Genomic DNA, 20,109 nt, shown 5'->3' with positions numbered 1-20,109 from the left:
CCCTTCTGCCTTAAGGGGCCTACACGGTCTCCATAGACCTGGCGGACGCCTACTGTCACGTTCCAATGAATCATTACGCTTTCTCCTACCTAGGATTTCGACTCCAAAGGAAAAGTTACGCCTTCAGGGCCATGCCCTTCGGGCTCAACGTGGCTCCACGGATCTTCACCAAGCTGGCAAACGCCATCGTCCAACAACTCCGTCTTCAGGGCGTCCAAGTGATGGCCTACCTAGACGACTGGCTAGTCTGGGCGACATCGCCCGAAGATTGTGTAAGAGCCTGCAACAAAGTCACCCAGTTCCTAGAGCATCTGGGATTCAAGATAAACACCGAGAAATCTCGCCTCTCTCCAGCTCAGAAGTTCCAGTGGTTGGGAATCCATTGGGATCTTCAGTCACACCGCCTTTCCATTCCACAGAAGAAAAGGAAGGAAATAGCAGGGTCTGTCAGAAGACTTCTGAAATCCAAACGGATTTCAAGACGACAGCAGGAACAAGTTCTCAGCTCTCTACAGTTCGCCTCTGTGACAAACCCAGTGCTTCGCGCACAGCTAAAGGATGCCGCGGGAGTCTGGAGACGTTTCGCATCCATCGCTCGAAGAGACCTCAAGAGACGGCTTCCAAACAGACTTCGCTCACTTTTAAAGCCGTGGTCGGAAGCAAAGGCCCTGAAAAGGTCCATTCCTCTTCAACACCCACCTCCATCGATCAACATCCACACGGACGCTTCACTGGAGGGTTGGGGAGGTCACTCCCACCAACGACAGGTTCAAGGAACATGGTCTCCCCTATTCAAGACATTTCACATCAACATCTTGGAGGCCATGGCAGTTCTTCTCACCCTGAAGAAACTCTCCCCGCCTCCCTCGATCTACATTCGTCTGACTCTGGACAACTCGGTGGTAGTCAGATGTCTCAATCGTCAGGGCTCGAGATCGCCCCAGATAGATCAGGTACTTCTTCCGATCTTTCGTTTGGCAGAAAAGAAGAAATGGCACCTGTCTGCAGTTCACCTACAAGGATTCCGCAACGTGGCGGCGGACGCTCTATCACGGACAAGCCCAATAGAGTCGGAATGGTCTCTAGACGCAAGGTCATTCTCCTTCATCTCTCACCAAGTCCCGGAACTTCAGATCGATCTCTTCACGACGAGCGACAACAATCAACTTCCTCGATATGTGGCCCCGTACGAGGACCCCAAGGCAGAAGCAGTGGATGCCATGTCACTTGATTGGAACAGATGGTCCAGGATATACCTGTTCCCTCCCCCCAACCTTCTGCTGAAAATCCTCTCCAAACATAGAACCTTCTAAGGGACAGCGGCCCTAGTGGCTCCCAAGTGGCCCCGGAGCAATTGGTACCCCCTGGTCCTGGAGCTGCAGCCCACGCTGATCCCCCTACCGGGCCCAGTTCTCTCTCAACAAGTACAGAATTCGACTGTCTTTGCTTCATCACTGAAAGTCAGGGACCTTCATCTTATGATTTTCTCTCCTTAGCCGCAAAGAAAAGGTTTGGAATCTCGAAGAAAAGTCTAGACTTCCTCGAGGAATACAAGACTGAATCTACACGACGGCAATACGAATCTTCCTGGAGAAAGTGGGTCTCGTTCGTCAAGGCAAAAAATCCTACGGAAATCACCCTTGATTTCTGCATGTCCTTCTTCATTCACCTTCATGGACAAGGCTTAGCAGCCAACACGATTTCCACCTGCAAATCGGCTTTGACTAGACCACTCCTGTACGCCTTCCAGATTGATCTGTCCAGCGATATCTTCAATAAATTACAAAAGGCATGCGCTAGACTACGCCCAGCACCTCCACCAAAACGTATCTCCTGGTCCCTGGACAAGGTGCTCCATTTTGCCTCTAACCTGGACAACGATTCGTGCCCTTTAAAAGACTTGACTCAAAAGGTTATCTTCCTTTTTGCTCTCGCCTCGGGAGCCCGAGTCAGTGAAATAGTGGCATTATCAAGAGAAGAGGGTCATATCCTGTTCGCAGATACAGCTTACCCTCTTCCCTGATCCGACGTTACTCGCTAAGAATGAACTACCTACCAAGAGATGGGGCCCTTGGAGAATCTGCCCCCTGAAGGAAGATGTCTCTCTATGCCCAGTGGAGAGTCTTAAGGTCTATCTTCGAAGAACTTCAGACTTCGGTGGAGGACAACTCTTCAAAGGAGAAACATCGGGTAGTGACTTGTCACTGAAACAACTAAGAGCGAAAATCACCTACTTCATTCGCAGAGCAGATCCTGACAGTACACCCGCAGGTCATGATCCTAGAAAAGTCGCGTCTTCTCTGAACTTCTTCCAGAGCATGGATTTCGAAAGCCTCAAGAGCTTCACAGGTTGGAATTCGTCGCGCGTTTTCTTCAAGCACTACGCGAAGCAAGTGCATGAAGTTAAACATTTCGTGGTAGCCGCAGGTAGTGTTATGAAACCTGCCGTTTAACTCTGCATAGAACAGTGAGTTACTTGGGACTTTAACTCTACGGGTGCCTGTGTTGACCCTTTTGTGATACATAGTGATTTCATGGACACTTAGTGTTTCTAATAGACTGTTCTTACCAAGGTGAAATGAGTGCCACATGCTCTAGGGCATGATATGTTTTTCTTTGAAAAAGACTGACGTTCCTCTGGAACTTGTGTTTCTAAAAGCGAAATTTCTTTTCAGATTCAAGATTGAAGTCTTTATTTTCTATGTACATTATTCTTTATTATTGTAAATAAACTTTGCATTTATTATTGCAATTGTTATCACAATAATCTGCAATCTATGAAATGAAATGTCTATTTTATTACATGTGCGTCTCTCTCCGCTCCTATTATTTATTATGAAATATATGATTGTCATAGTTTCATTCACCCCTTTCCTACTAAAAGAGAAGAATAATATAGATATACTTGTATTATATACTCACTCATGCTTTAATAATATTCCTACCTGAATACTTACCTTCGTCCTGCCTTCGAGACCAGATTGATCTCTCCTCCAGGGAGTGTAGTAAATGTTAATCACTTACCTATGCTTGATAATATTCCTACCCCAATATTAACCTTATGTCTTGTCTCCGAGTCCTGCACGAACTCTCCGCAGGGTGAGTAGCTCTTCAATGATCACTTCGAGATATTAGTATGGTCCACCAGGACTTCTCTGCCAGGGGGGCAAGAAGCTGGTTCTTCACGGAACCTCTAGTAAGGACATGTTACATACCTCTATTCGAAGCCCTTGGCACTTGCATAAAAAAGGGGAAAATTTCCACGATACATTAATTCTCTGGTACACTTCCATCAGGACGTCATGGCTTGAGCCCCAAAAACGGATTTTGAGCGAAGCGAAAAATCTTTTTTTGGGTGAGATAGCCATGACGTCCTGATGGACCCTCCCGTCTATTCTAGTCCAGCTTTTCAGGCCCCGCTCTGTCCTGCTGTATCATGGAGATTAGCAAGAAGCTGGCCTCAGGATGAGGACGGACGTGACGTCATTTAGCAATGGCGCCCGTTTGTTTACGTCTCGAGTACCAAAAGCAGCCACGGATGAGTGTAACTGTGGAACGGCTCCCCAGTTATTCTCCACCTTTCCATATCGGAGTGTTAACTCTATATGGGGTGCAGATAGCTATGTGGCGTGTTAATACATGCGTCTCCTGTTGATATACGATATCCTAGAGGGAAACCTTTAGGGTACTCGCACCAGAAGTTAGAATTCTGTGATAACCTTTAGTTTAATTCTCTGGGAATATCCACTGTAGTTAAATATACCCTAGGAAGCTACTGAAGGAACCTTCCATCAGGACGTCATGGCTATCTCACCCAAAAATAGATTTTTCGCTTCGCTCAAAATCCGTTATATATATATATATATATATATATATATATATATATATATATATATATATATATATATATACACACACACACATGTCTATCTATCTATCTATCTATCTAAATATATATATATATATATATATATATATATATATATATATATGTAAACTGCGGTTTCTTGTCCACTGATAAACAAAGGCATCAGACATGTCCTTGGTCATGTCTAGAGTTTTCCATTATCATCACCATGCTGCCCATTGCGGATTGGTGATAGTGGAAGACTTTTGTCAGAATGCTTACAACAAACCAACCTACTAGCACTGATCATGGCGATACACAAATCATTTCACCATTCTAAGGAATCCCCACTCAAAAAGTGCTTTATATATATATATATATATATATATATATATATATATATATATATATATATATATATATATATATATATAATTTATATTATATATATATATATATATATATATATATTTATATACATATATATATATATATATATATATATATATATACACATAATTATTTAGGTAGCATGTATGTTTATATATGACTATATAAAAATATAAATGTACATATACATCAATTAATAATACTATTTAGATGTATATTTATTCAGTGTAAGATATCAAAATAGAAGTTAGGTAAATTTCGAAGCGGCATGCACATATTTTACGATAAACAGTGTGTACTACATTTATTTACAATGAATACCATGCTAGCCACCGCTTACCTCTACCGGGTGAAAATGGCTGCGGTCTTCACGTCTTGTTGACCTATAGGTGCTCTACTGTAAGTCCTCTTCGTGTATAAATTATATCTTATTTTGTCAATGTAGATACTATTTTCTGTAAATGTCTGTCGTACAAGTCATGTACGTATGTTACCCTTGTATCCTTGACATGTTCGGGAGTTTTTCTCCTATGTTACGTTTTCACACAATTTTAGTGTGACGAGTTCACATTGGAAGGCTCTTGCAACACTTGAATCAGACACACAGGACTCTCTGGTAAATGTATCTCGCAATGTTTGATTAAATACCATTAAAGTTAAGGTTGGTGTACTTTCTACCCGTACCACCAAAAAGTCAATGGACTCGCTGGTCAGTTTTTTTTTTTTTTTTTTTTTTTTCCTGGGGTTCTAATTCCTTTTGCTCCAACTTCATCTTGAAGTTGGTGTCTCCTAATTATTTGGTACACTGCTGTCCGATTAACGCCAAATTCTCTGGTTGTCGTTAAGAAATCTTCACTGCTCTCATACTTCTCTATTATGCGATTGCCGTCAATGTCACAAACGCGACGATTTTTCCTCGGCATCTTCGAGCTGTAGGTGCTGGATATGGAAAATCGAAATGCCCTGTAATAAAGACAGTATGGTACTGAATGTCTCTTTCCACATCACTTTACAAGTCGCCCCACATTGACTATAGTAGAAGCTGATAAATGGTATACCAGAAAAATACCGGTAAGGTTGTGAGGAGTTACAGGTCTTGCAGTTTCCTTTGCATTGTTTCTAGAAAGAAAGTGATCGTTGTAAAATTAATTATCTGTTTGAATTGCTTACGATAATAATTGTGATGAAATGTCAAATCAAATTCATTTGTCAAACTTATAACCTAAATTATCAATTACATAACGATCAATTGGTAATATTTTTTTTCTGATTGTTGTTGTCTTGTTGGAAGTGTTTTTGGTTTTCTGGTCTGTTAATCTATTTTGTAGTATGTCAAATTCGAAATTGAAAACGGTAAAAAATGTATATGTATTTTTCATCTAATTTGAAGATTGTCAATTTGAGTTGAAGAATGTTCAAACTAAAATGCAAAATATATTATTATTTTAGGAGTAGACCCTCTTTCAGATAAGTTTTATTGAAAGTAATTTCTTCTTCAGTTGTACTAATTTTGTAATGAACTTTTTCTGTAGTTTTTATTATCTTTTTCTCTTCATTACATCATTCAACCAATAACTGGGAAACAGATGTATTTCATGAGAAAGGTAATGGAAACTATATCATTCATAATTCTTTAATATATCAGTACACATAAAAGTATAGATATTAAATACAAAATATGTCTTCGCCGTAGATGTCTTTCACAGTGGTTGTATGCACTAAGTAACATTTACTTTATGTATAGAAATTTTTCAAAATCCGTAGAATTAGGTATAAAAATATCCTTTAACTCGACCGGTTTCGAGCATAGAGCAGGTCTTCTGCTAATTTTCAAGAATTAACTGTAACGCAAGATGTATTTGTAGGAGCTTATATACTGAGTCCTGCTGTGACATTCTATCCTTATTGGTCATGGACTGCCCGAGGGGCCTCTGGCTAGCCAGCGTGCTTGGTGGGATTAGGGCATTATTCTGGTTCAGGATAATGCATACAGTATTTTGGCCTCCAGGATTGTCAGAACTGTCATGTTCTTGGTGATATCGGTCGAGATTGCCTAAGCTAATGTTGGTAATTGACCTTATACATGTCATCAATAAGGTCCCTTCTTTTCTGGTGTTGATGTCGGGTCTTTCTTGCTGTGTGAGAAGCGCTTCCAATATCCTAAGGTGCCTGCTGTCATGGGCACTGCCAATGATGTTAACATTCTTCACTATATGCTTTCTTGTGATATTGGAGTTATGCTTTGGGAGGCAATGCATCTTTATTACACCCTGTTGCACGCGGCAAGATAATCTTTTAGATAGACGCATTGTCATCATCATGATGTAGGTGCCAGGACATACCTGGACAGGGCATTTATATTGATGTATTAGGTTGGTCTTCATTAAGTCATCTTGCATGGCAGGTTGTTCATCATGATTAAATCTTGCGTTCTTGGTGATTGGAAATAATTTTTTTTTAATATATTTCGCATGGTCTTTTCTTCTTCTATGTGGTTCGAGTTCATAAGGCCTCTATAGTAAAGGTTTATTTTTTAGGGTGTTCGTATTATTAGGGCATTTGCTCCCGTACCATTGTTCCAGTTTGTTCTTAATCTGCCAGTTTTTGTACTTATTTGCAAAGTCATTATTTACTGGAATTTTAGTCATTCTGACGAGCCCTTCTTGAGTGCCTTTCCACAAAGAAAATGAGATATGGCTCTCCAAACAACAGCCCTAGTGGTGGCAGATTGAAATTCTTCCAAAGAATCAGCAAACTTGACATATATGTGCACTGTATTGATGACACTTTTGTTAAAACGGCCTATGGGGAGTGTATGTAATAACTTTGACGCACTTTTGAGTAATGCTGCTTCCTTAAGTTTACCATCGAGCATTGCCTCCAAGGACTTCTCCCCTTCCCATAAATGCATCCTGTGTTACAGTTTACTCATGAAAATGACCAGAAGATCTCTCTGCTCGCAGCCTGTTGAGTTGAAAGATATTTTTATACCTAATTCTAGTGATTTTGAAAAATTTCTTTACAGAAATTAAACGTTACTTATCGCACATAACCATTGTGAAAGTAATCTACAGCAGACATATTTTGTACTTAATATCTGTAGTTTTATAATATGTACTGCTATATCAAAGAAAAATTATGAATGATATGGTCTCCATTACCTTTCTCACGAAATATGTCCCTTTCCCAGTTACTGGCGGAATGCAGAAATGAAGACAAAGAAAATATGAGCAGTAGAAAAAAGTACATTACAAAATTAATGGAACTGAGGAAGCAATTACTTTCAATGTTATTCATCATCATCATCATTATTATTATTATTATTATTATTATTACTGTTGTTGTTGTTGTTGTTATTATTATTATTATTATTATTATTATTACTACAAGCTAAGCCATAACGCTAGTGAAAAAGAAAAATGCCATGACCCAACGGGCTCCTACATGGAAAAATAGCCCACAGAGGACAGGAAACAAGGAAATGAACTACAAGAGAAGTAATAAACAATCAAAATAAAATTTTACAATAACAGTAACTATATTAAATTAGATCTTTCATATACAGTATAAACTATAAAAACTTAAAAAAACACAAGGGGAAGAGAATTAAGATAGAACAGCATTCCCCAGTGTACCCTTAAGTAAGAGAACTCTAATCCAAGACAGTGGAAGGCCATGGTACAGAGGCTATGGCACTACTCAAGACTTTGGAGTGTCCTTCTAGAAGAGCTGTTTACCATAGCTAAAGAGTCTTCTTCCTTTACCAAGAAGAAAGTAGCCACTGAACAATTACATTGCAGTAGTTAATCCCTTGAGCGAAGAAGAATTAATCTCAGTGTTGTCAGGTTTATGAGGACAGAGAAGAATGTGGAAAAAAACAGGCCAGACTATTTGTTGTATGTGTAGGCAAAGACAAAATGAGCCGTAACCAGAGAGAGGGATCCAATATAATATTGTCTGGTAAGTCAAAGGACCCATTAACCCTAACAGTAGCTTCTCAACGGATGGCTGGTGCCCTTGCCAACCTACTACCTTACTACTTTAGCGCTTTTTATTTCAAGAGAAGAATGGAAGATCTATGGAAGGTCTTTGAACTGACTGATGCTCTGCACGTGCCTCATACACGGTTATACCATGTAATGTTATTGATTTTTTTATCTCTCACTCTCTCCTGCACAGATAATAGAATAATCTGTTTAAGCTTACCATCGTATATTTTAGTTTGTTTGAATTTTTGTGACATTCTTGCTCTCAAATGCTTATATATAAGCTCGTTATTTGTTGAATAAAGTTTACATGTATTCACCTCGCCTCTATGTTAGCACCTAACAACCACCTCGCACATTGAAGACCCTGGAGTGATCAGTTATTTACCTCCTTTTTTCGGCCACCGCTACGCCCTACCCTTGTTATGATGCTCCCCCCCCCCCATGATCCTGACTCTGCGACCCATGCTGCATCATTGGAACTGCCACCTTTCACCAACAGAGAAGCGATCACTTAGTTCTAGGGTGCCAAAGTTCAGTTTCGCATCAAGGGCGTGACTCACTCAAGCAGCAAAGCAGACTATGTCCTTGCGAGAATTCCTGAAGACACTTTCTGAAAAATCTCCAACTGGCTTTGAGACCAAGGTGACAACCCAATATCGTATGACACCCACAAAACATACCTCCTGTAGCAGTACTCACCATTGCCAGCTGCCTGTTTAGCAAGCTTTTTCAGCTCTCTCAACAGCCGTTGTTGCATCAAAAGACTATCGTTCGCCTGCAACTTTCAGTATATGGCTTTCCTCAGGAAGTGAACTTCCTGCCCTTTGGGTCCAACGCCTTCACGAACCTGTATGTGGCCACCATCCCCGATGTTGATACCTTGCATATGAACGACCAGGTGACCAAAGTCGATTCCTTTATGGACAGCTACTTCACCACCATCAAGACCTCCATCAACACTTCCATTCCTGATGATGATGACAACTACTCGGCACTGACCAAAGCTGACGTGAATGCAGTAAGAAACAGACGCCTGCCCTGTGACATGCCCATCACCGTACAGTAAACGACATAGTCATTCTTAGCCTGCTAACATCCACCTGGTAACTGCCAACGGATCTGAGATCCCTACCCACGGGTACGAGACACTTATACTATTGTTTTGGAGTGCCAAATATCATTGAAAATTCCTTGTTGCCAACGTAACATTGCCAATATTATGTGTGAGTATCATAGCCCATTTCCACCTGCGAGTTGATGTCGGGTATCGACGATTAGTAAATGCAGATTCGTACTCGTTGACAACTCTTCAATCTGCCCCTCCAGACTTCGCACTTCAGATAAGCGCACCCACATAAGCCTACGCCCACCTCCTCCCATCATACCTGGATGTCTTCTGTCCTAAGCATTCCAAATGCCTATGGTTCCCGCCAAGCACGGTATTTATCACCATATCAAGATGACCGGCCCCAAGTATTTGACTGATTCAGATTTCTGGCTACTGATTGTTTGGCAGCCAGTAAACAAATGTTAGCCAAAATATGAGAAATGGGCCGTTACCAAATGGCCTCAAGCCCATGGCCGTCACCCTTACATATAGTCCTGATGAAGGATGGCTCCCTGCTCCTTGTAAGGATTACACGTGTCTGAATCTGCAGAGAGAACAGGATCACTACCCCCTCCCAACATTGCCGATGTTACCTCCTACTTACACAAAGCAGAGGTGTTCTCAACTCTCGACTTCTTGAAGGGATATTATCAGGTATTCATGAACCCAGGAGATATTCCAAGACTGCCATCACCACCCCCTTTGTTAATTACATATTCAATTACTCCTGCTTTGGCTTCGTAATGCTTGGGCCACTTTTCCATGTTCAATGGATGGCATCTTAGGGGACCTCCCATCCTGTTTATCTTATGTGGACTATATTCATGTGTTCTCTCCTTCCAAAGAGGAACACCTCCGTCACCTACGTATCGTTCTCGACACCCTATAACAGAACAGTCTTGTAGTCCGATACGACAAGTGTACCTTTGGCGCCAACGAAATTTCATTCTTAGGACACCGCATCACTCCTGAAGGCGTCCACTCCCTCCCAGAGAAGGTAGCAGCTGTTCAGAACTTCCCCACTCTCTCGACCGTCAAAGCACTGGAAGAATTCTTAGGGATGATAGAATTCCTACTAGCCATTGCCACCACTCCCACCTCCCTCTACGCCTCTCTTAAGGACAAGCTAAAAGACCTGAAGTGGGGTTCCCTTCAAGAAGTGGCCTTCTGCAATGCAAAGAATACCCTATCAACAGCGGCTGCTCTCACTTTTCCCGTGCCACATGCCCCTCTCTTTCTCTCCACCAATACTGGCGATGTCGCTATTGGTGCAGTACTTAAGCACGTGGTCAATGGCTTGCCCAGCTTATTGACCTTCTTCAGTAGAAAACTGTCCAAGGCAGAATCCAGCTCCTCTATCTTAGACAGCGAAATGCTGTCGGTGCATCTGGCTGTCCGTCACTTTCGCCACTTATTAGAAAGTATAACGTTTGTCATTTGCACGGACCACATGCCTATGATGTATGCCTTCACTTGACTGTCCGACCCCTTGTCTGCCAGTCAACACTGACATCTCTCCAGCGTGGCTGAATACAACTGCACCCTTAAACACGTCCCAAGGAAAATGAATCCAATTGCCGAGAAACAAATCGGCCACCATTCATCTGGTATTACAACACCTTGCCAGAAGCCCAACAAAAAGATCCAGAGCACCAAGCATGTAGGACATCTTGCAACCCTCCTGATGGGAAGATGTCACCCTTGACGACTCCAGCGCCACCCTCCCCTGTAACGTTAGTACTGGTAGACCACGACCATGGCCTTTCACAACCCTTGCGTCGATCTATTGCACAGCTACTGAAGACGAAATTTATTTGGCACAGCATTACTAAGGGTACTAAGGATTGGGTTCTTCGCCTGTACTTCATGACAATCTGATAGAGTACATCGACACACGGCTATTAGCATTGTTTTGACCACATTCACGTTGATGTAGTTGAATAATCTTAACTTGCATTCACCTCACCACTCTGTTAGCACCTAACAACCATCTCACACACTAGAGTCGAGTATAAATAGGTTTTGAGCTCTATTCAAGGCCCGGTTCATCGGGGATCTAACCACATCCCTTGCAATGTAATTAAAGGAAAATGCATCCCTACTGAAAGCTACGACAAGTAGGGCTTTCTTATGACGAGCATAGAGATGAAAGAATCAAATTACAACTTATCAAATAGCGATCGACGAGGGACGCAAAACGCACGCACGTTGAGGTAAAGTTACTTAAAAATAACATTTTACGACGTATAACGTAAAAGGCCATTGGGTTCACAGAAATTATAAAGAATGGAAAGTATTTACAATGTAAAGTTGATATCCATGATATGGTGAATATATTATTATTATTATTATTATTATTATTATTATTATTATTATTATTATTATTATTAAGCTACAGCCCTAGTTGGAAAAGCAGGATGCTATAAGCTCAGGCGCCCCAATAGGGAATATAGCGCACTGAGGAAAGAAAACAAGGAAAACTAAATATTTTAAGAACATTAACAACGTTGAAATAAATATTTCCTATATAAACTATAAAAAAAACCTCAACAAAACAAGAAGAAGAGAAATTCGATAAAATAGTGTTCCCGAGTGTACCCTCAAGCAAGAGAACTCTAACCCAAGTGACAGTGGCAGACCATGGTACAGAATCTATGTTATTACCCAAGACTAGAGAACAATGGTTTGATTTTTTAGTGTCCTTCTCATAGAAGAACTGCTTACTATAGCTAAAGAGTCTCTTCTATCTTTTCCAAGAGGAAAGTAGCCACTCAACAATTACAGTGCAGTAGTTAACCCATTGGGTGAAGAAGAATTATTTGGTAATCACAGTGTTGTCAGTTGCATAAGGACAGACGTAAATGACTTGTGCAATGAAATTTATTTGTCGTTCGTAATAAAGTTAGGTCAAGAATTAATGCAGATCTTTATTAAATATAGAAATAAAAATCATTGGGCTAACAAAAATAACGGCAAATTACAATATCACAATCCAAGAATGAAAAACACAATCTACAAAGAGCCAACAATTCTTATCAAAAATATTTCAATCTGAGAGCCATGCAATGTGCTTCGGCTGTTTATTCAGGTAATCTGTAACGTATTTTGAATAGTAACAATTGTCGAGATTGTATTATTTACAGTTTTAAAAGATTGCTTGATGGCTCCCAGATTGAAATTTCAATATTTGTTTGTGGTCTGTCCCAATACCAGAAAGTATCTTTTACCAATATTCAAGAATTTTTTTTATCCAAGGAAATTTGTTAATTTTTTTTAACCCCACACTAGCAAAAAAGATTATTTTAAAGATATAGGCTATCTTTGTAAGCACGAGGTTAGATTGATATACTATAGTATTACAGTGCATTTTAACTCTATAGACTATACCGTAATAAAATAATGCAGTTAATTAAGCTTGTGGAATTAGGCTACATGAAGTTTAATTGCTTAACGTTTCATATGAAAGACTTTTCCGATAGGAGAATAGATTCCAATAGCTTTGAGTGTACACATTCAAGCACTCGATAGGTATTACATATAACTGTTTGATAGGGGGATATATTTTTGCGTGGATGCTTTCTGTCATTACAATGACTTGAGAATTTATACATTGGAGCCATTCGTAAACTTGTGTTATTAAATTTCCCACGGCCAGTTAGCACAAAGAACAACTATGGGAAAAGAGGGAAATGCAAGGTAAGGGAAATCAAGTAGACATAACTTTTACTAATTTTTCATACGTTTAAAGTAAAGCCATGATTTTGAATTGACAAAATATTCAGAATCATTCGTTCACTAAAGTAAGTACTTCAAATATAATAATAATAATAATAATAATAATAATAATAATAATAATAATTAAAAATCAAACGATTGCAAATAAATATTTTCTTGACGAAATTTAACCCAGGCAATGAAACATTTCAAATGCGTCCATCCGAAATGACAGTTGACATCAGATAATGAATAAAAATAATTCAGAGAAAGGGTCTCGTATCCATTTGCAGGTATATAAAATGTATTCAGCACGAATATTTTGTGAAATGTTTAACGTGATATTGAAAATATTCTTATTAATGATATTATTATTTAGAAATAACAATAACGGTAGTGATGATAAAAAATATTGAATTAATAATAATAATAATAATAATAATAATAATAAAAATAATAATATTAATAATAATAATAATAATAATAATAATAATTATGATAATAATAATAATAATACAATTACGTTTCATGAGGTTTATGAAATTGTGCCATATACGGGAAAAGTGCCCCTACCTAGTGCATTATGTGCTCATGTATGTCCAAAGGAACTTAACAGACCATCATAAAGCTGTTATCGTTAAACAACAACTGACAGTTTGATTAATATCATCGACAAAAATGCCTCTTCCAATGTGGATTGGTTAGGCCAAATTATATAAGACAAGATCAAATAAGTAAGTACTTAAATCAAGGTGATATAGAGAGAGAGAGAACGGATGGTGCTAGATATCAGATGTTTACTATTAGTATATCACCATAGACACTCTTACTACGTTTATATAAGAGTGTATATATATATATATATATATATATATATATATATATATATATATATATATATATATGTATGAATGTATGTATACATGGCTGAGGACTATGAAGCGCGAAGTAGATGATGATGAATGAAGAAGTATTGAATTAAAAGCTCAAGATAGAGACGACTGGCGAAATCTAACCGAGGCCCTTAGCGTCAATAGGCGTAGGAGATGATGATGATATATATATATATATATATATATATATATATATATATATATATATATATATATATATATATATATATATTCATATAAGAATTTCTTTCCTGTCACGTTCAGGGAGAGAGAGTAGTCATACCCTAGTGTGAGAGGGTACCCCAAGAGGTCCACTCGGAAACCACACTCCTACAAATTCCCGAACCAGCGGGTGGTTGTCAGGAAAGCGGGAGGAGGTAGGAAGGACTGATTCTATGTGTGTATTTGTGCATATCTATCTAAATATTTAGACGTACTAGCCCTTCTGATGGTCCAGCTCTTTGCTGCAGCAGAGGGAGAGAGACCTGGGAAATGCAAACTTGGACCTTGTAGAGAAGAAGAAGAGAGAGAGAGAGAGAGAGAGAGAGAGAGAGAGAGAGAGAGAGAGAGAGAGAGAGAGAGAGAGAGAGAGAGAGAGAGAGCATAAGAGATATTTACAAAACAATAAGATATAAAAAAAAAACAGAAATATTACCTGGTCACTATGAAATAGCGAATTATGAATTTTTTATTCATTTAGAATTTGAAAATGGGAGACATGAAAATATGAATGTTTTTAAAGCAAATAGGGAAATAGTAAAAGTAAGGGGCGGGGGGACTGCCATAAATTCTTCCCAAATGAAATGGAAGTCTTTTAATAGAGACACTATTCCACATACAAAGTGAGAGATTGAGGGCAGTTTCAACTTTGGGTGGTTATAATATCAAATGCCTTTTGCACCCCATTTTTAACCAGAGTAGAGGTGTGATATATGCTCCAGAGTTACTAAAGATAGAACAATAAGAATTATAAAGGAATTGAGGATGAACTGAAAAGTCACGAAGTAGTAAAAGTAGTTAGAATGATAAAGAGAGGTCCTCTTGCTACTTTAGTGTTGATTTTTTATGAGTGTAGGCTACCCAGTTTTATTAAAGCTGATTGACTATCTTGAAAGGTTATACATTCCTTCATCATTTTTGATGTTATCATTGTCAAATGCATGGTCATTTAAGCCAAAAGTCAAGGAAAAACTGAATAATAAGCCAGCAATTTGTGCCAACTGTGGAAAACAGTCATGGAGCATGCATAGAAAATTCAAGTTGTATTCACTGTGGGGAAGCACACCCAGCTACATCTAAAAGCTGTGTTAAGTTTATTATTGAAAAAGAAATTCATACCATTAAGACCACGGAAAGGGTTACTTTTAAAAAGGCTCGTAAAAGAGCTCTTGAAAAGTGGATAAGGCCAGGGCAACCTTTTTCATTCTTTTTAAAGAAAAACTTGCCAAAACACACAGACCAAATTAGTATCCTCGATCCCAACATAAAAGATATGAAAGTAGTTAAAGACGATGCAAATTCTATTACAAATTTATATCTGGAAAGTATAGAAAAAACAATACAGATACTTAAAAAACAGAAAGATATTAAAAAACCATTTACCCGCATTCTAAACAGTAGTACAAACCTCTCTCTCAGGCCATGTCCTAGCCTGATTTGATGGAGGCTCCACTTGAAACTAATTTACCCAGTACGCCTTGAGGTGCAAAAATCTGGTAGCTCATGACCTTTTGATAAAAAAAAAAAAGAGAGAGAGACCTCCATTTCTTTAGCCTCCTTCCATGAGAAACATTCAAGTTATGACTTCAAATAGATATGATGTCTTGTTTGCTGATGTTTCTGATCTACTGGAAGGCAACTTAAAGTAATCAGAAATTCAAGTTGGGGTCCACAATCCCCTTCTAGAATTACATCAAAAGGACAAAAAAAAAAAAAAAAAAAAAAAAGACAAACACAATACCCAATATATCAAGGCTCTCTCTAAAGAAACAGCCGGGAAACAGTGAAATAGTGTTGGATCAAAGATTGTCAATGGAGGACTTCATCCAAGGTGTCTTCCAAAATATAAACCATAGTTTTTCTCCTAATCTGTATTGGAATTGTCAGAGTTTAAGGGCCAAATTTGAAAAAGGTAAGCTCCTCATTTATTAGCACTCTCCTATAATTATATGTCTACAGGAGAGCAACCTCGATGCTAATGCTCATTGTCCTTGAGAGTATGTTAGCTATACGACACCATATGATCAACAAGCAGGGATCCATGGGGGAAGTCTTATATGCGTTCATCAAGATTTTTCCTTAATATCTCTGTCCACCTGTACCCCTCTGTAGACAGTGGTTTGACAAAAAGTTGTAGGGAGAAAATACATAATCTGCTCTCTTTACTTGCCTCTAAGTGATAACATCTTGTATGATAATTTAGTAGAGGTGATTAACAACTCCCTCAACCTTTTCTCTTAGTAGGAGATTTGAATGGTAGACATCCTTTATGGGGTGACGTTTTAACAAATGCAAGTTGTTTTTATCATCAGTTATGAGAAATGAAGATGTAGGACTCCTTGATACAGGAGAGCCAACACACTTTCAGGGTTAGACATTTATCTTTGCATGCATTAACCTATTGATTGCAAGCTCTTAACTGCCTTCTTGATTTTGATTTGAGAACATTAGATGATTGGCATACTAGTGATCATGCACCAATCTTTAAAGAGATCGCCTGATGAAACCTTGAAAAGGTGGACTGGGATAGCTTTCGGGAGCCAAGTGAAGTTGAAGGGAATGCAGAACAGTTTGAAAGTGATGATGATGCAATAGAGTTACTGACAGAAACTCCATATAGCTGGACCCAATTTGATTCCCAAACCTACAGGGTTATTCAAACAGCGATCAGTCCCCGGTGGTCTTCAGAATCAACTGTCCTGCAGAGAACCACAAGAAAATCTTTGACTAGATTGTGTAGACACCATACAGAGGAGAATTTGATAATATATAAAAAATGTAGAGCACAGTTCCATAGTGTCATGAAAGAAGCTAGCCGCCAGTCTTCGATATCTTTTGTTTCCTCCATCAACAGTAGAAGACCACTATCTTCTGTGTGGAGCAAAGTAGAGAAGATAGCAGGTAAATTCAACCCTAACCCCCACCAGTGTTGAAAATGAATGGTCAGTATGTAACTGGAGCAACTCACGTTAGCAATGCCTTGTCTGCTTATTTTTACAATGTATCATGCAAGTGGGAAGCAGCTCCTGGTCACCAGTATAGAAGCATCAAAGAACAGAAAATGCTAAGTTTTGCTACCGAAAAGGAGGAATCTCACAATGCTTCTTTTACTAAAAAGAAATTTGATTTCGCACTCTCTACTTGTAATGATATAGCCTCTAGACCGGATGGAATTCCATATGCAATGATTAAACATGTATCTATCTGTTAATGCAAAGCTATTCTAAGATATTTATGGAATGATCATAGTTATCCAAGTGATTGGGAACTAACCACTGTTTTAGTCTTTTTAAAACCTTGTAAGGATAAGTTTTTGAGCAGCAAACTATCTTCCAGTTGCATTGACATCTTGTTTATAGAAGATCATGGAAAAGGTGGTCAATGCAAGGCTGGTGTGGTACCTGGAGAAGAAAAGTAATTATCACCTATCCAGTGTGGATTTACAAAAATGCACCGAACGACAGATGTTTTGATACGACTTGAGTCCTCTATTTGTGAAGCCTTTGCTTACAAACAGCATCATGTAACAGTGTTTTTTTTACCTTTACAAGGACTATGATACTTCTCAGAGATATAGTATCCTTAAAGCTATTCATAAATGGGATTGAGAGGAGAGCTACCCTTGTTCATTAAACCATTTATTTCATATAGATGTATTTAAGTTATAGAGGGCAAAACCCTGTCAGAGAGGAAATGTCAGGAAGAAGGAGTTCCCAGGGTAGTGTGCTAAGTGCGACCCTATTTGAATTAGCCATTAATGGGATATCCTCTGTCATTCCCAAGATATTCTCTCAATGCTCTTTGTAGATGATCTCTCCATATCATTTGCTGGAACTAGAATGTTGATGATTGAGATTAAACTACAACTCTTAATTGACAAAAGTATTCAGTGGGCCGATATAAATGGACTTGAGTTTTCGACAAGCAAAACTGTTGTTCATTTCTCATATTCTGGAAGTATATCCAGACCTGGATATATACATCAAAGGTCATCGGATCCCATGAGTAAGTGAAGCTAGATTTTTAAGATTGATATCTGATTGTAGTCTTTCATGGATTCCTCACTTAAAAGCATTAAAAGTTAAATGTCTTGAGGCTCTGAATCTTTTTAAATTTTTGTCCCATACATCATGGGGGTCAGATCCCAAATCTTTGAAAATTAACAAGGCCTCAATTTTTTTCAAAAAAATTAGTAATGGGTGTGAAATAAACTCCTCAGCCACCCCAAGACAATTAAAGATATTAGATTATATACACCGTGGTAGTATCAGATTGTTCACAGGAGCGTAAAGAACTTTGCCAATCCCAAGCATCCTTGTTGATGCTGGAGAATTACCTTTGGACCTTTACCGAAAGACTTGTATTGTTCAGTATTGGCTTAGGTTGCAAAGTCTTCCTAATTCCTTATCCTGCAAGATTGCAAACCTTGTAAGGCACTATAGATATTTCAATTTGCACCCAAAGTCTCCTCAATATATCCGGGTAAAGCAATTAATAAACAGTCTTGATATAGCAAGAAATAGAGTCCTTCCAATTAGGATATCAGCAACCTCTTCATGGAAATTACCAGAGATATCTTTTTGTAAATATTTTATCGGTATAAACAATGACTGACTTAAAAGCCAGGTCTCTTTTTATGGAACATGTTGAAGAAAATAGGGAATCAACTTTTATATATATTGATGGCTCCAAATCTGATGCTGGTGTTGAAATTGGAGTATATAGTAGTGGTTTTAATTGTAGAGATGCTCTTCCTCTAGTATCTTCCATATTTACTGCCAAACTATATGGCATACTAACCGCTATTGAGTGAATAGGTTTAGAAAAGGAGGGCAATTTTACCATCTTTAGTGATGCAAGTTTTAAAGATTTTAGACTGGCTTTTTATCATTGGACTGAGAGGCATAACAGATCTCCTTGGAGGTATAACATAATGCCCCGAATGTGGGAGACTACTCTTTGTTGTCTCTGTATTTGTCACACTTGGTTAACACACAAGTCTCTGCTAACTGGATAATGCCAGCCATATTGCGATAACTGTTTGGTACCCTTGACAGGAAGGAATTTGTTGACCGAGTGCCCCACTTTTAGTACCTTAAGAAATAGATAGCTTTTTGAGGCTCGAGGTGAGGATGACAGGTTCAATTTTGTCAAGATTCTTGCTAATTTTAGATTTATTTCACAAGAAGGTCTTCTAAAAGCTATTTATCTTTTTAAGGACCTCTTTGCTTTTGTTGTATTAAATTGAATATATTTCTTATTATTTATTTATAACAAAAGATATTGTCATCAATGACCTTAGATGCCAGGATGCCAGAAAAATCTAAAATTAATCAATCAATCGAGTATACTAGTGACCGAACAAAAAAAAATTTCCCACCATCATTAATCTGCTCTGGCCATCATGGTGATGAAAACTGGCCAAACCCCGGTCATAAATGGCGACATGTCTAGGTCCTTTGTTCTGTAGTGGACTAGAAGCAGCTGTTATTGTTATTGTTGTTGTTGTTTTTTATATTTTGTGTGCCAGTGTATATATATATATATATATATATATATATATATGTGTGTATGTATATATATATATATATATATATATATATATATATATATATGTATCTATATATACAGTATATACTGTGCTACACGGTATATCTTAGCAATCCCTGTCTGCTAACGGTTATACTTGTATAAGCAGATGACCGACTTATTGGAGTAATGAGCACTGTGGGGGTGGAGGAAATGCCCCTCTAAATCTTGATAAAGTCACTGGCGGCAAGGTGACGGATTAGATTTAAGACGATGGACAAACTTTCACTTCGTCTTTTAATCCTGATACTGGAATTAGTATTTACCAGAAGAGGTTATTTGCCTTAGTTAGATATGCACTGTGCATCACAAGGAACTGGCTATCCTTTGATGAATCTAGCCAGTGAATCCTCTATTTAT

Source organism: Palaemon carinicauda, chromosome 11 (genome assembly GCF_036898095.1).
Source record: "Palaemon carinicauda isolate YSFRI2023 chromosome 11, ASM3689809v2, whole genome shotgun sequence".
Taxonomy (NCBI): domain Eukaryota; kingdom Metazoa; phylum Arthropoda; class Malacostraca; order Decapoda; family Palaemonidae; genus Palaemon; species Palaemon carinicauda.
Note: the sequence above shows the minus strand (reverse complement) of the source record.